General features: G+C 38.6%; 1 protein-coding gene across 3 annotated transcripts in view; it reads left to right on the top strand.

The window, feature by feature from the left end:
* The window catches only part of AUTS2 (activator of transcription and developmental regulator AUTS2), a 1,150,881-nt gene that overhangs the window by 19,932 nt on the left and 1,114,480 nt on the right, over window positions 1-16,469 (top strand). The gene's annotated exons all lie outside the window — the stretch shown is intronic.

Here is a 16,469-nt window from a genome sequence, read left to right as displayed (position 1 = left end):
TATACCTATGAGCTCTTTGAAAAGAATCATCTAAAATATTTAAGCAAGTATTTTATATATTGCTTTTATCAGCTTTGAATTTTTAACACCAGTGTTTGTTCTAACATCAGATTTTGACATCAGTGTCAAAGGGTAGATGGGAAATAACATTTTTTTGGTATTGTTTTTCAAAGGATGAGAGCACTTTCTTTTTCCAGCATAAGTTTTCTTGGAGAGTTTTGAAATCTGTGGGTACTTGGGGACTGTGTGTGCAGGTGAGTAGAGTGTACAGTACTTGCGGAGCTGTGCACATCAACAGGTTTAGGAATAAGGGCAGGGACTTTTGAGGGTTCATAGAAGTGAAGATGGCACCAAAACTCCTGTAGAGATACAATATCTTTTTGTTTCTCCTTTGATTAGAAAAGACATGAAAACAATTAAATTGTTTGTCAACTTTGTCTCCACCATCAGCTCAGTGTTGGAAGTGTTTGATAATGATAACTAGCACTTCTGTGATGCCAGGTACTGTTATACCAGCAGTTGCTTAAATCAATCAAGTAATCCTCAGACAGTGGTCCTATGAGGTAGGAACTGATCCCCATTTTGTAGGAGAGGAAACAGCTGCAGAGTTTACACCCAAGGTCACACATGAGCATGTAAGTGGTGGAGCCCACACATTCTGACCTGACAGCCTTACTTGAACCACTGCATCATAAAACTAAATTAATGCTTAAGAATTTTATGGTGTTATTGCTTTGATGGGGTCTCAGACCTTTCTTAACCCCTCCCTCCTATGAATGTTTTCAGAGGTGAGAACATACCCATTAGATGCTACCTTATTATATCTGAGAAAACAGATCTAGAAAATTGTGTTATATAACTGTTCTTGCGACCTAGTGAGTTAGTGGCAGGACAGGAATATACAACTCAGGTTTCCTGATATATAGGTCACTGCTTTTCCCACTGCACTGTATTGCTTCCATTAAATTTTTTTAACTGAACTAAAAATTTATAAATTAATTTGTGTCACTCCTGTGGATGAACTAAATTAAAAGAGCTAGGTTCTGAGTAATTTTGCCCTAGGGAGGAGGTGGTAGACATTTAAGAAACTAACATTTGCTTGTCTATGAAGTTATCTGACCTATTCTTGAAGATGTCTTTCTAGTCTTCAGTAGGCTTATTTAAAAGTGGAAAGTATTTAGAGGAAATTCAAGAGTGGTCCACAGACTTGACTTTTGCATGATCTGAAGGTTCATAAAAGGGCAAATGTGCCTTCCTTCTACCTCCTTCCTTTTTCCCCTCCCCCCCCTTTTTAAAAATACTTAATTCTCTTTTTAAGATTGTATTTATTTATTTTTAGAGAGGGGAAGGGAGGGAGAAAGAGAGACATCAGTGTGTGGTTGCCTCTCACGTGGCCCCCACTGGGGAGGTGGCCTGCAACCCAGGCATGTGCCCTAACTGAAAATCGAACCTGCGATGCTGTGGGTCGCAGCGCGCACTCAATCCACTGAGCTATGCCAGCCAGGGTTCCCCTCCCTTTTTTGATTGTGTCCCACTCAAGGTTAAAGTTTAAAAGACCCAAAAGAGGGGGGAAAGAAAACCAGACCTAAACACAAACCTTTAGTGACATTTCCTTGTTCCACAAATAAGATTTTAAAAGAGGGTGGAAAGAATCACCTTGATATTTGATGTTTGGCTTTTTGTTTTTGTTTGTTTTTCTTTTGGTCCTGTGATGCCTTTTGTTGTAACCTCTTTCCTTGGCTAATGCTTTGTTTAAAAACAAGTGCTTTGGTATTCTAAAACAAATTATCCAGCAGGCTCCCTGATTGTGCTCTCAGATAAAAGACCCCAGGGTAGTGCTCTTTCTGTCTTTGAATTGATGTTGCCTGTGCACGCCCCAGAGCAGAATTCAGTTTACTGCAGAGCTTCCAACCCAGCTTAATGTGGTTATCTAAAACTATGGAGTATAAATTTGAAAGGGGAAAATGTGGATTGGATTTAACCCTCAAAGGTCCCTAATGGGAAGTTGATCTGTAATGGGTAGTGGAGTTTCGTCTGGGGTTAGAAACTGTGGGCTCCCGTTTGTCTTTGTGTTTTTACCTTAAATGATTTTGTTTGTGTCATCAACCTCTAAAAATTTAAACTCTCAATGACACAATAATGATAATGAGAATAGGGACAGGCTTCCAGACTGTGCTGGAGAAAAGCACATGTTCGGATTTTGCCAATGACCCTGAATGTCAGTGATATGGCCACAAACGAGTAATTTGATTTCACAGTTTGTAGTCTTAAATTTGCAGGATGGAAGTTCCCAGTAGAAGTAGCTTAATGATTATATTACAAATTGTAAGTGTGTAAAAAATACTTATGAAATACTTAAACAAATGTTTTTTTCTTTTTTTTTGGATTTGGTGAGAGTGTGCCCTTTTTGTTGTTAAAGCTCCTGTAAACTGTTTTCCAGTAATTATACTTTGTCACACGTGTTGGGTATGGAGAATCTGGATTGGATGGTTTCAGGTTGTTGTGAGACACACATTCTTGTGCAGTGGTTTCCAAACCCAGTTGCACATCTGTACCTCCAGGCCAGTTTGTTAAACATGCAGATTCCTGGACCCTGTGCCCATCTACTAAAAGTTAACCCCTGCTGTGTGGCTCTGATACATTTGCTTTTTTAATAGGCTTCCCAGGAGGGTTTCGTTTGTTTGTTTGTTTGTTTGTTTGTTTGTTTTTTTCAGCAAGCCCCTGTGCAGAAGTTTTAGAGTCACCTTTTTAGAAAATATTTTTGAATGTTTTTTTTTGAATAGTGGTAATGGTGGTGGTTTAATATAATTAATTTTTCTTCTACCTAACCGTTTTTGGAAATAAAACATTCATGCATACATGGTTTCCAAACCTTACATATTGTGACATAGACCACATCCTGAAATAAATGTAGTGTACAGCTCAATGAAATATCACAAAGTGAACACCTAAGTAACCAGGACCAAGCTGAAGACATAGAACCCTGCAAAAAATATTTGATTTTTATTACATTCCTTAAAATTCTTCTTCCATCTCCCTCCTCAAATCCCAAGATATTGGGGACAATAAGTAAAAGTTGATAAAACAGTATAGTTAGGTACGAGTGTAAAAAGTATTCTGCTTTTCTGTGCTAGTTGTTGCTTAATCATTCTCACTTTTATAAGTTTTTAGTGATGCTAAGTTAGTGTTTTTTATGTTTTGAGTCAGCCTTAAATCAGTTCTTGACAGTGACTGTCTATTAACACTCACAGCATATATCAAGATTAAGCTCTAAAATCTATCTTTTCTGAAATCTAATTCACTGAAATATTCTCATGACAGTTTTGAAAAATGTGTAAGGACAGATTAGCAGCCCTGGCAGTTATGACTCTGGTAAACAAATGAGTCTTGTCATTACTCCCTGGGTAGCCCAGTTAAACATGCCTCAGTAGCCGGATGTCTTTATCTTGGTACCTGAGGAAAGGGGGTGGTATTTTGGTAAACAAAAATTTAAAAAGTTTTGCCCTCCTCTCTGTCCACCCCAGAATAATCTCTCCTCCCCTCCATTGCATCCAGAGCATTTAAAACGAAAGGTAATGAAGTTTCTCTGAGGGTTTTTTTTTTCTGTTTTCTTTTTCTTTCAACACTGAAGAAACTTTAGATTCTTATGGGGAGAAGTTCTAGGTGTATTAAAAACAACAAGCTTGCTTGTTTTCTTGGAAAGGGTAGAGAGTCTCTGCTCTCAGCTGTGTTCTGGTGAAGGGAGAGAGCTGTCTGTGGCTGCAGGCCATAGTGACTAGTAATTATGTGCCAGCAGCTGCACATCTGTACTTCCCTGGCAGGCACATGGGCTCTGTGGATGGAATAGCTGCCCCTCCCCCACCCTGCCTCACAGCCCCCCTTCTCCGTTATCTCAGATATCAACTGAAGTGGTGACAAGACTCCAATCACCCCGCTCTGAAGGGCTTTCCATCTTTCCAAAAAGTACACCAGAGGCTTGTTTTGTTACAGTACATTGATTAAATAAATATTCCTGTGTGCACAAAGGAACTGAAATCTGTTACGGCATTATGCAGTTATCTGTCCGTTACTAGCAAGGGAGGTACTGCTGTTTTTTTCCCTCCCGCCCTCCCCGCTTTTATCCTCTCCGCCACACAGATTCTCAGGGGTGCAAGTAACAGGTAAGTTACCTGACTTCCACTTTTGGGTGCCTGTGAAGCAGGAGGGATAGTGTCATGCACTTTGGTGCATCATGCTGTTGGGGCAGTGCCCAAGGTGTATGGATGATGGAAGAGTGATTTAGATTAGAAGATTCTTTTTGCTTTGAGGTTGTTGGACCTTTGTCTCTCCTCTCCAACTCTTAGAAGAAGTGGATTCAGACAGGTCTTTCAAATTAACTTGCCTCTTTTCATAGGAAACGCTGCTGGCATTGAAGTAGTTCTGTGTGTGTCCGGTGTAACGTGGAAGCTACAGAGCCTCTGTGAGACTTGGTTCTGTTATGTCTACTTATGTACCAGTTCCCTTCAAATGCCAGTGGCAGGAGAGACCCTCTCACTATTTGGCCAGATAGCCACAGTGGGCAGTGGAATGGCAGGAATTCTAGCCCTGGTGGTGGTGTTGGGTTTCCTTTCTTTTGGGGGATGGAGGTGGGACTGGTTAAGGTGAATGCGTGTAGATAAAAAACATGACTGATTTAGAAAGTGTTCTATGTAATCCTTTATGTGTAAGCTGTTAAGCATGTTAGTAGTAAGGAATGATTTGTACAGCAAATGTGAAGTGACCAGTACTTTCCTTTAATATAAGGCATTACAAAAAGGGTCTGGGACAGGGTGACTAGAGGGAAGGAGAAGGAAGAATGAGAATGGAATGAAGGTCATTAGGCTGTTGAGAAGATACTATGAGCATTATTTTGGTGTGAAGGAAGTGTTATAAGAAGTGTGACTAAAGGAGATGTTGAAATGTGAGCAACTTCTGAACCCCTTTGACAGAAATGGGATGGATGCCCTTGTGTAGCTGCGACATTAAAAAAAAATTACGAGGAGCCTTGTAGCTGTGTGGATGACAGATACAGAAGCAGGGAAAACTGTTGCGGTGGGGTAAAGTGAAATCTTGTAGTGTGCCTCTCTTCCAACTGACTGTAGGTAATTAGTTGGAAATGACATTAACCTGAGCTTAATTGTAATTTTGCATAGTAACAACATACCAGCTGTTCACTGTATTCTTTTCTGGTGGTGCAATTTAATTTTTTTTTGCTATCTTTTAAGTTCTAATTTTCTCTTGTGTTTTCCTTTAACCCCTATTTGCTTCCATGTGTACAGACTCCACAGTTTAGCAGTAATGCCATTTCTGTGGCTTTGGTGCCCACTCTGTGCTGAAGGCTTGGGATGCCCTTGGTTTTGCTAATCAGTTGGCTTTTTAAAGGCCACACTGGAAACGTACCAAGATACACATGAGTTATTGGCAACCTTGTTGTGTTTTGGACTCCTCCAAAAGGCTTTAGGTTATAATATATATAAATAATAAGAACAATTCCAGGCCTATCAAAGGTGCTCAAAATATCAAGTGAACAAGTGGAAAGAGAAGTTAATTACTTAACAGCGATTGCTCTGATATAACCAATTATTGGATCATTAAATGTTTATTACCTTTTATATGCTCCTTTCCCTCATAAGGGCAGTTTCTTTTTTAAGTCATTAAAATAGAAATAGGATTTTGAAAAATTCTGCTTCAAAAATTTCCACGAGAATGAAGTATTAAAAAGGTCTTGTGTGATCTGACAGCTGAACAGTCTGTTTTTCTTTGGTCTGTTGAATTAGTAATTAATGAAGTGTATTGCCTGAGCAGAGAAAATAAGATTAGGTTTGCTTAGAAAGAAAACAAAAGCAAAACATTAACCCCTAAGTGTAGCTTAATATTCAAGTGCAATATAAAAAGTATAGAAAGAGTTGTATCTCTTAAAATGATCAGCTTCTTAATGGTAACACTCATTTAATAAATTCATTCATTACTTTCTCAAGCACCAGCAGCATCATTTAGAAGGAATGGGGTTATGTAAATACAGAGGAGGCAAGGGGCCTTGTCCTCATGGAGACTCTGGGTTAGCAGAGCAGTTAAAACTGATGCATTTTGTAACTGGTATTGAAATGTCCAAAGCAGCAGTGTCAATAGGTGGAGGTACATTTCTGTGCGGCAGGGGTGGTGTTTATGAAGAGAGGATTTATTTTTGGAGGCCACACTATCCTGTGGAGTAAGAGTGGGGAGAGGGTGGTTTCAACAGAAATGTTGCTTGTGGAGGTCATGGGGCCCTGTGGATGAACAGCAGGTTCTCTGGAGCCCCATGACTCGGGTTCACACCCCAGCTTTGCCATTTATTAGCTTTGTGTCCTTTTAACCCAGTTTCCCAATTGTAAGATGGAAAAATAGTAATGTAGAGTTGTTGTGAGGATTAAACGAGTTATTAATTTGCTTATGGCAGTGTCTGGAACATAATGAACATCTAAGGTGTCTGTGGTGGTGTCATTTTTGTGGGATAATGCAACAGAATTCCTTCTTAGGGGAAATGGTAATTTAATTGGATGCTGAAGAAAGGAACAATGTTTCAGGCATTTCTTGTATTGTCATGTGTAACCACATACTTAATTTATAATGCCTATAGTAATGTGTGCTTATGTAGCACCATTGTCAAAGATTACAAAGGGCATTTATAACCGTTTATTCTCAGAACAGCCTTCGAAGCAAGAAGACTGTTTATGCACATTCTCTGTAGGTGTGAAAGGCTGCAGAGAGCTCTGCACTACCAGTGATTGTTCTTTAATTGAGGTGTGTTTGGAGCTTGGGTTTGTTGTGGGTAAATCAGACCAATGGAGAGAGGGGGAGTTCAAAATTTTTTTATTTTGAATTTTTAGTTAAAAATTTGTGTTTGCGAACCACTGTGTTGTAGTTAATAAATTATAAATAATGTTTTCTGCAGTCTTTATAGTGAAACTTATTTACCAGGTCGCAGACAGTTGAATTTATGAAAAGCTTATAATAATGATAATACTAACATTTGTTGAGCACTTACTGTGTTTTTGGCTTTGTTAATTGTCATAATTCTAAGATTGTTGTGACCCTTATCCCAGTTTCACCGATGAGGAAGCTGAGGCGTGACATGTTCAGTAACCTGCCTGAAGCCTTGTGGCTGTGTAGATCTGGGACTTAAGCTCTTAATCCCATTTGCTCTACATTTATATAAACCATTCATTTTGATTTGTATGTTTCACAGCAACCCTTTGAGAAAGGTCAGTTATCTCTATTTTATAAGGAGAGAGGGAAATACTGTATGAGAAGCTAATGAGGCATCATGGTGAGCTTAGTTTGGACTGAAAATTTGGAAGTGGCTATTTTATGCTTTTTTATTACTTCAAGCAAGGCATTTTACTTCTGGGCCTTGAGATCTATAAAATGAGAGATGATGTTTGTTTCCTCACAGTGTTAGAGTTTGGAGAAGATGTTGACTCTTTACAGTTCTTTCAGTTTACATATATCTTGTGTAGTTTAGACTCAGAGAGACTTATATGTGAATCTTGGTTCTACTACTTACAAGATGTGTCACTTTGCCTAACTTGTCTGAGCATGTTTTGTGCTTTGCAACATGGCACTCTAGTTCTGTCTCTCAGGGTTGTTTTGAAGATAATGCATGTAAAGTATCTACAGATAAGTCTGTAAAGTACCCAGTTCTCAATCAAAGGTAAGTGGTATTCTTATTAATTGGTTCAAACTGAGGGTCACACAGGAAGCTGGGCTTCGCCTGGAACTTCAGTCTCTTGACTCCCTTGGGCCTTGGCCTTCTCCAGCACAGGTGCCAGGTGTAGGATGAGGAAGATAGTATCATAAAGAGATGTGCCCTGACTTCTCAATACAGTCCTTATTCTTTCTCTAGACTCAGGTTGTCATCTGTATGTAGTGGTTCCAGTAAAGAATTTGTTGTTTTCTTGACATAATTTCCTGAAATAACCATAGACAGTAAGTAGACTGTGAGCAACAGGAGGCCAGGAGACCTGCTGTCTGCAGTTTTCACCTTGCAGTGTTCTGGGGGCTGGCATACCTGCCACACACTGTGGGGTCTAGCATCATTTATTGTGTGAAGTAAGGAAGGAATGGGTCATCTCACTGAGCTGTAGAAAATACGCATGAGAAGGGGAATAGGATTTAAAAATTTTTAGTTTTGTAGGCAAGATGAAATTGAGGCCCCTGATCAGGTAGGTTAAGCCCAGTCTCTTAATCACAAGATCTTATATATTGGGCCCATTTTGTTCCCTTGAAGGTGTTGCATGGCAGTATGTTCTGTTAAGAACATATTTTTTATTGTGAAACAACATTTTATCCAGGTTGTCAAGAATTTCTTGTAAATTAGAGCATATTCATTCCTCTTTTATGTTTTGAGCCTGTAAAATCAAAACTTGTCAGGAAGGTTTACCAAAGCTGTGCTTCTAATGATGAGGAGATCTCACTGGCAGCTCTTGCTGTAAACTAGGTTTGAGTAAGTGTCTGGTTGTGAATCACAGCATGACCCTTCAGGGAAAACAAAACATACAAACCACCAAACACACTAGTCAGATTTTTTCTCTTTTTGTATCAGGATTGTAAACTCTGGCACTAAGAGTTTGTCAGGCCCACTTGGAGCAGTTGAGACAACTTTCTTTTTCTGTTTGTGCAGTGCATGGATATGTATATCCTTCTTTAACAATACATTATTAGGAAACAGTGAAGACCTTCCTTCCACTGAGTTAAAGTACACTGGTTGTTTCATAATCATTGTGGAACTTCTTACAAATACAGGTTCCTGAGGACCACTTAAGATCTGTTGGACCTGAATCTCTTTGAGGGCAGGGCCCAGGAATCTCTTCTGAAGAGCACCCCAAGTGATTCTTTGATTAATCATATTCTGAAGCCACTAAGAAAATTACAGCATTGTATTTTTCACCCTTCCATTTTATTCTTATCCGTTTGTCCATGTCATGAGTAGGTGAGAATTGTTTACTCATGGGGCAATGGCTATCTTAAGAACTGGGCATAAAAATCAGAATTAGAACATAATTCATGCCCTACAAGGTTCACAGTCCAGCTTACAGGTTTTTAATTTTTGGTCAAACTTTAAAGAATTCACCAACTTGCCAAAAGTCATAGGCAGAAAATTTTGTGTACACACATTTTCTAGCCTTCATCACATTCTCAAAGGGGTCAGTGACCCATAAAAGGTTAAGAACCAAGGACTGGTGCTTGTTTCTGTTGCCACCTACAGTGTTTTTGACCTTTTGAGAAGCAATAGCAGTTTGAGAATTGCACCTGTTTTCTGCCCTATTTAAATATTTTAAGAGAAGAAAAAAAATAGTCTAACACCTGGGTTTTAGGTGTTACAGAAAAGAGCTATTTGGTGAATTGTATCATATTTAATGTTAAAGAGCTGCTGACAGTAAAACAGCCCAGTGGTTAGTTAAATGAAAGAACTTCTTAGCCAGGATAACACAGGCAAGGTCCACTCCAATTTTCTTACAGTATATAATTAGTCCAATTATAGATAACAGTTTTCACCCCATGAATATACAATACAGACTAATTGTCTTATTTTTTTGCATTCTGTCCCAGCATGTTTGTTGAATTGCTTAATTCCAAAATAACTTTACCAGTTGTACTGCTGGCTTATCCTTCCTTAGTTCCTAAAATCCTTCAGTAACACTGTTCATCACAACAGAATTAGGTATGAGAGGTCCATCTTGAACTGCTCCAGGTTTACTGAGCAAAACACTAGAACCTATTATGTGTAATATTTTTATCTATCAGGATAGCTTTATAATTCAGTTTTAATTAAAGTTTTTCTGTTCTCTGACTTCATATGTTTCTTTGGGGAACAGAAATTTATCAAATACTGTAGCTTTAGTAATGCTACATTTTAGGGTTGGATAGATTTGGGAAGAAGTGGGCAGTCAGTGGAATAAATGTTATTAATGGGGAAATTCTTTGTTTAATTGGACATTATTCTTTTGTGGATAGAAGGGAATTAGAGGACATCATTGTCACTGAATTCTTGTTAAGTCATATGAAGCTGTTCAAATGTCTGTATCACTTATTTTGAAATTTTATATATACTTCTTTGTATTATTCATTATTCTGTCTTAGAAAAAGTAAATATTTTATCTCTCTAAGTAGATTTTAACTTAGTGATTATGTGTTCAAGGTCTTTGTAGTCTTGTCATTATTTAGCATACTGAACACATACTAGACACTTACGAAATATTTGGTTAATTGGATATGTTGATTAATTTTGAGTCTTGGATCCCCAAGGGACCAGAAGATAGAATAAGTCTGGAGTCAGAACTCAGTTCATGCTTGGAAAGGTAGGACTGTAAAAATGGATTGTCAGATTTTCTCTTTAGGCTTGTCCTTTATATTCTTATTCTTTCTCTCTTTCTGTCAAATTTATGTTCACACACAGCTGAGCTAGTTCCTTAAAGTCATAAGTATTTAGAATTCCACAGTTAAAAGAGAATTTTAAGGTAGAGTACAGCACTTAATTTGCATTTGGAAAATGTTAAATGGATTGAAACTTGAGAGAGGCGTTTATTAGTTATTGCTTTTAAAAAGGAAGGAGGTCTGGACTTCCAGTCAAAATGGTGGTATAGGCAGACATGGCTTGCCTCTTTGCACAACCACATCAAAATCAGAACTAAAATATAGAACAACCATCACTCAAAACCATCAGAAATCGAGTTGAATGGAAGTCTGACAACTATGGAATTAAAGAAACCATATCCATCCAGACTGGTAGGAGAGGTGTAGACAGGGATCAGGATGGTCCCTCACCCATGTGTGGTGATTAAAAATTCAGGAGGAATATCTTGGGAGCAAGGAGTCCCAGCCCCATACTAGGCCTCCCAGCCGAGTTTTCTGGTGCTAGGAGGTAAGTCTTCTCCGCTTGTGACTGCAAAAACCAGAGGGAATTGCGTCAGTAGAAAAAACTGCTGGAGCCTCAGGCAGTTCCCTCCTGAAGAACCCACATGCAAATTCATCTACTCTGACTCACCCCCTCTGAGCTCTAGCACCAAGGTATTAGCTTGAAAGGCACCAGTGGCATAAAGGGAGGAACTGAAGTGTCTGGCATCAAGGCAAGCAGAGGCCAACTGTTTGACCCACCTTGGAGATCACCATAGACTCTGTCCCACCCAAATTATGGGCCCACCCAAACTGCTTTTCCACATGAGTAACTGGTCTTGGCTCATGCTTCACAACTTCCTAATCCTGTCAGACAAGCAACAGCTGTCCTCAGTGAGCCCCAGGCCCAGCACTAGCAGCTGCCAACCTAGATTCATGACCTGTCTTTGCCTGGGAATCTCAAGGAATCCCAGAACAGGTAGCGGCCACCTCAGATTGCTTTATAGCTCAGGAAGGGTGGCCCTGGGCAAAACATAGGTGGGGGCTGACTTTTGGCCTATACCACCCAGGAAACCCCAGGGCCAGCACACTCAGTGGACGGCTACAGACCATGTCAGAGAACCATCACTCTGCCCCTGCACAGTTTATCCTCCTCAGAGGGCAGAGACAGCCAATCCTTGTAGCTGACTGGCCTGGGTAAATCCCTCCCATTGACCTGCCAACAGCAGTCAAGGCTCAATTACAAGAGGAGGGTGTACTCAGCCCACACAAAGAGTGCACCTCCAGTATTCAGCTTGGTTGATGAGGGAGGCTGTGCCCCTGGACTCTACAAGACACCTATGACATTAGACCATTCTACCAAGACACGGAGTCAAAGCAACTCTGTCTAATACACAGAAACAAATACAGGGAGGTTGCCAAAACGAAGAGAAACATGGCCCAAGTGAAAGAACACATCAGACCTCCAGAAAAAGAACTAAATGAAATGGAGATAAACAACCTATCAGCTGCAGAGTTCAAAACACTGGTTATACTGTTGCTCAAGGAACTTAGTGGGGACCTCAGCAGTATACAGAAGATTCGGTCAGAAATGAGGGATACATTAATTGAAATAAAGAACAATTTACAGGGAAACAACAGTAGAGTGGATGAAGCTCATAATCTAATCAGTGATTTGGAACATAAGGAAGCAAACAACCTATTACAACAACAAGAAGAAAAAAGAATCCAAAAGAAAGAGGGTAGTATAAGTAGCCTGTGGGACAACTTCAAGAAGTCTAACATTCACATCATAGGGGGGTGCCAGAAAGAGAAGAGAAAGAGCAAGAACTTGGAAATCTGTTTTGAAAGGAAACTTCTCTAATTTGGTGAAAGAAATAGATAGGCAAGTCCAGGAAGCACAGAGAGTCCCAAATAAGATGGATACAAAGAGGCCCACTCCAAGATACATCATAATTAAAATTCCAGAGGTTAAAAATAAAGAGAGAACCTTAAAAGGAGCAAGAGAAAAACAGACAAGGAGTTCCCATAAGACTGTCAGCTGATTTCTCAAAAGAAACTTTGCAGGCTAGAATGGATTAGCAAGAAACATTGGGACCTACAGCCAACATTGCTCTACCCAGCAAAGTTATCATTTAGAAAGTTATCATTTAGAAGGGCAGATAAAGAGCTTCCTAGACAAGAAAAACTGAAGTAGTTCATCATTACCAAACTGTTATTATATGAAATATTAAAGGGACTTGTTTAAGAAAAAAATCATCAAAATGGTGAACAATAAAATGGCAATAAAGTAACAACTATCAAGAATTGAATCTAAAAAAGCAAACTAAGCAAACAAGAAGAACAGAGACAGAACTATGGATACAGATAGGGTTTTAATGTTTTCCAGATGGGAGGCTGGTGTGGGGGAATGGGTGAAGAGGTGAGGGGATTGAGAAGTACAAATAGGTATAGTTACAGAATAGCTATGGGGATGCAAAGGTAATGTATAAGCAATGGAGTAGCCAGAGAATTTGCATGCATGACCCGTGAACATCAACAATGGTGTGGGGATTGCCTTGAAGGAGTATGGAGTACTGGGTAAAGGGCCAAGGGGGAAAAATCAGGACAACTGTAATAGCATAATCAATAAAATATAATTTAAAACAAAGGAAGGCGGTCTCACCACAAATGTAATCACTGAAAGATATCTGCTAATCAAATACATGCCACCCTTAATCTGTCTTAATCAAATACATTCTTACCAGCTACATTTGGGTGGAGAGAATATTGGAGGCGTTTAATGAATGGATGAGTGTCATCAGTTACCTTGAAAAATTAGGCTTTTTTTGGCCTAAGGGAGAGGGATCAGAACTGTGAAGGATTCATCATCACACCATTGGAGAAGTGGATCTATGAATGTTTCTTGTGTAGAAGAGGCTGTTCAGGAGATACATGGTGCCTGTTTTAAAGCATTTACAGGGTTGATTTCAGGAAGATGGATTTAGATCCAGGTAGTCATTCCTACTCCCACTGGAGGTACAATTTGGCATTCTGTATTAATAAAGTAGATTTCTAAGAGTGCTGTCTTAGGGTCTTGAGTTCCAGTTGTTGAAGATGTTTAAACGGGCTCACTTACCACTCTTCTGAATTATTGTAATGGAGGTTTAAACTTGAATTTTCTCCATCCCAAAGGCACTATGATTATATTGAATATGAATTTCAAGGCAAAGTGTTCTGAGTAAATCTAGTCATGGTTCTAAGGCCAGATTTGCTCCTTGTAAATTCTTTTTCTTTTTAAAGACCTCAGTCTTGGGTGCTGTTTACTTAGTATTTAATCGCATGGTCATTACGTATGTTGAACTGGAACGCAAATAAGCTAGTTTAGTTCTCCAGGTGTCTAGGTTTTTCCTTGTAGTCTGAATTCTTAAAGGTAAGGTCACTTAAGAGCAGTATCTTGACATTTTCCTTACTGCAGTTTGCCTGCATGTTTGGTAATCAAAATGGGAATTGAATTCAGTTGTTTGGGATATACAGCTTTTCATTTCAAGTCACTTAAGAGACATCCTTAAGGAAGATGTTTGTGCTTTACTTACCATAGGGCATCCCCTCCACCTTTCTCTCTCTTTTTTTAACCTGTCAGTTTTGAGACTGAAAAGGTTTTTGTGATGGCTCAAATATGCCTGAGAGAATATGGTTTCCATTTAAACAGACTGGAGATGCATCTTTACAGTAAATGGGTATTTTGTAAAAGAGGTTTTTTTTGGGGGGTGCAGGGGAGAGAAAGTAGGGAGTGGAGGTGTGCACATGGAGTCAGCCTTATGAGGAAAGCTGAAATGAATTCTTCAGCTTCAAAGAACCAGAGGGCACTGTGGATTAATGTTCTGGCTCTAATTCAGCATCCCGTCTCTTCAGATACTTGGCACTGATTCGTTCATCTCAGAACTGAAGTCTTAAGAATTAAGAGGAGAGAGAATGGAAATGCATCATTTTCTCTGCCAAGAGAGGTACTTAAAAACTGGGAACAGAGGAGGGGACGTTAACAAATCAAGCCTTGGCAAGGAAATCTGTCATGAATCAGCAATGGCTTTTGTAAAGCCTCTGTCGCTGTCTATTTGACAAAACTAAACATTTGCCACTAAGAATGCTTGTTTCTTGCTTACCTTTAGGATCAGCTTCAGGTCGCTCTGTGGAGGGAATGAGGGTTTTTTTATTTTTATTTTTTTTGTGCTCATTTTGACAACATTAAGTAATTAATTTACAACTGGCTCAATTAGACTCTAGCCCATACAGTGTGTGCGTGGCCTTTTAAAGAGTCTTTGATTTGACGCTAATTGAACTGGTTGTAGTAGGGATAGGCAAACAGTTTGCATTTATCTTTGGCAGGACACAAGGACTGTTCCTTCATATGGACAGCTGCATTTTCTTTTTCTTCTACTAAGTCTGCTACTAAAATGTTGTATGCTTATTTTAATTTTCTAATTCAGAAAGCTTAGAAAATGACAAAAGCCACATATATTATTATAAATTGGAAGAGTTAGATAGGTAAACAAGAAAGAAAATAAAAATCATAGGTAATCTAAATACGCCCAACCATTCACAACCTGGCATTTGTCTTTCTATACTTTTCTTCAGTATAAGGGAATGCATGAATCTGTATATATAAATGCTTATGTATGTTTTGTTTTTACAAAAATGGATCACATCAGACAAACTGACTTGTAATCTGCTTTTTTCCTACTTAATAAGTTGGAAACACTTTTGTCATTTCATAGCGTTCTATAGCATTTTAGATGGTTTATAGAATAATTCATTGTGTGGGTATACTAAGCATATTTAAAAAATGTTATTATTGGATACTTAAGTTCATTACAGGTTTTTCATATGACAACCAGCATTGTGATATATTTTTTGTTACAGATTTTTTTGTTTAGTTCTTTAGTTATTGTAACAGATAAATTTCAAGATTACTTTGACAGGGGCATGCATGTTTTTAAAATTTTAATGCATGTTGCCAAATTACATTTCTCAGAGGTTGTATCAGTTATCATGTTCACTAGCAGTATATGAGAGCCTTGTATTTATTCTTGGTATTCAAGAGCACAGTTTAGAAAGTATTGACTCAAAGATGGGCTATGTCATGATCAGTGATTTTGTTGTTGCTCCTAAAATTTATGTCAACTATGTAAATAAATACTCTGTTCCAGTATCAGGTGAAAGAAGCCAGTTTACCTCATATAGTACAATAGAGTATTGATTATTTTAATAATGATATTTTTTGGTAAGGGTGTGGAATTAAAAAAACAAGTAGCTGTTTCATTAAGAAAGAAGTTTTATTTTTTTCCTGCAGAGAAGATTCTGAAACATTGTCTTTCATAGGAATAAGGACCAACCCTAAGGAATATGGATATAAAATCAAAACAAGAGGTGGATAGCTTTGCTCAATTTATGAAAAAATATTGTACCTTCTTAAGGTGGCAAAGCCCATGAATTTGTTGACTGTCTAATCGTGACTAGAGGAGCAAAATAAACTCTGGCATCTTCATGTAGGGTATCCTCGGAGAAGCTTCACAGCACCTTGTCTGAATTTCTGTTTTGGTACCTAAGGCATCATTCTATATTTCCCTTACTTGTTTAAACCACTGGTTGGAATTCTTAAGAGTTGGAATTGAATCTTGTTTTATGTATTTGCAATGTGTGAAAGTTGGACATGCAGTCGCACACATTGCAGGTGCTCGTTGTTCATGGAATGAGTACTACAGATTTGCAGGAGAGTTAGGATTAAAGAAAAATATCTTTCAGATTATCTGGGACACGCCCCCACCCCCAAAGTTTTATAGCTGAGGAGACCGAGGCTCAGATAGATTAAGTGACATCTTGCTCAAGAACAAATTAATGATCAAGGAGAAGTTGGAGTTCTCATATCATTGTAGTTCCCAGATTGTTACAGTACTAGGATTTTTCCCAGGATGGTATTTGGTATGATTACATTTAAAATAAATAGTAAGCTTCTCATTTCATATGCAGTGCAGCTTCCCTAATTCCTTTTTCTTCTCTGGTGATACCAGTTTCAGTTTTTGTTAAAATTCAACATACTCTTA

Source organism: Phyllostomus hastatus, unplaced genomic scaffold (genome assembly GCF_019186645.2).
Source record: "Phyllostomus hastatus isolate PE091 unplaced genomic scaffold, TTU_PhHast_1.1 phas_scaffold_385, whole genome shotgun sequence".
In the NCBI taxonomy this organism is placed as follows: domain Eukaryota; kingdom Metazoa; phylum Chordata; class Mammalia; order Chiroptera; family Phyllostomidae; genus Phyllostomus; species Phyllostomus hastatus.
This window is presented reverse-complemented; position numbering and strand designations above follow the sequence as displayed.